The following is a 1,171-nucleotide window of genomic DNA, read 5'->3' on the forward strand; positions in this document are numbered from 1 at the left end:
CCCCCGCCCCTCCCTGCCGCCCCCGCCCCTCCCTGCCGCCCCCGCCCGCCGCACCGGGCTGTTGCAGGCCTCGCGAGAAGTGAGGCAATGTAGCCCTCTTAGCGCAGTTGGCAGCGCGTCAGTCTCATAATCTGAAGGTCCTGAGTTCGAGCCTCAGAGAGGGCATTTTTTTTTTTTCTGCTCCGTGCCGGGGGATGCGCCGTGCCGCGAGGCGTGCCGTTTTGCAGCAGCGCGTGACCGCCGGCAGGGCGGCCCCATGCGGAGCTCGGTGTTGGTTTTGGTTGGACCGGCTCCCCGCTGGACTCCACATGCAGAGCCCAGGAGCGGAGCTGTGAGATGCAACAAAACGAACAGTCGCACAAACAAAACGGCAATTCTAAACGATAAAGAGAAGCGCGCTGCCCTCTCTGAGGCTCGAACTCAGGACCTTCAGATTATGAGACTGACGCGCTGCCGGCTGCGCTAAGAGGGCTGCGACAGCACGCCTATTCTCGGGTCCTGCAGCGCGCCGCCGTGCGCCCGGGCGGAACTGCGCCCCCTGCTGGCAGTGGGCGGGGCGAGCGGGCGGGGCGGAGGGCGGCGGGAGGGGTCGGGGTAAGACCGTTCAGGGCAGGACGAGGTGGCCGAGTGGTTAAGGCGATGGACTGCTAATCCATTGTGCTCTGCACGCGTGGGTTCGAATCCCACCTTCGTCGCTACTTTTGCCACAGCCCCGGCTGAGTGCAGGTGCGCTGCCTCCTCATCCGGGACCGCAGAGCTAGACCTACACAGCAAACCCTGAAGGAGCTTGGCTCCATCCTCTTGCCACTCCCCCTCCTGATGTTTAGGAAGATCCTCTCGGTATTTTCTTCTCCAGGCTGCACAGCCCCAGCTCCCACAACCTGTCCTCATGCAGGTGCTCCAAACCCCGACCATCTTTGTGGCCCACCGCTGGATTCTCTCCAGCTGTTCCCTGTCTGCCTTGAACTGGGGAGCCCAGACCTGGACACAGCCTTCTAAATGTGGCCTCACCAGGGCACAGCAGAGAGGAGGATCACCTCCCTCAACCTGCTGGCCATGCTCTCTGTAAAGCACTCCAAGCTCCCCCAGGCTACTTTGTGTGGTTAGTTAGCACCACATTGAAATAGTCTTATTTATGGACAGACCTTTTGATCAGCAACACAGGAACAAA

The 1,171-nt window shown here is 61.3% G+C and overlaps 3 non-coding genes across 3 annotated transcripts; 2 read left to right on the plus strand and 1 right to left on the minus strand.

The window, feature by feature from the left end:
- Positions 1-92: 92 nt before the first annotated feature.
- On the plus strand, positions 93-165 carry TRNAM-CAU. The gene has a single exon. It is a non-coding gene; the product is annotated as a tRNA-Met (tRNA).
- Positions 166-399: 234 nt separating this feature from the next.
- On the minus strand, positions 400-472 carry TRNAM-CAU. Its single transcript has one exon. It is a non-coding gene; the product is annotated as a tRNA-Met (tRNA).
- Positions 473-613: 141 nt separating this feature from the next.
- TRNAS-GCU lies at positions 614-695 on the plus strand. The gene has a single exon. It is a non-coding gene; the product is annotated as a tRNA-Ser (tRNA).
- The last annotated feature ends 476 nt before the right edge of the window (positions 696-1,171 follow it).

Source organism: Lagopus leucura, unplaced genomic scaffold, assembly GCF_019238085.1.
Source record: "Lagopus leucura isolate 7727_CA_CO unplaced genomic scaffold, USGS_WTPT01 Super-Scaffold_100012, whole genome shotgun sequence".
Lineage (NCBI taxonomy): Eukaryota > Metazoa > Chordata > Aves > Galliformes > Phasianidae > Lagopus > Lagopus leucura.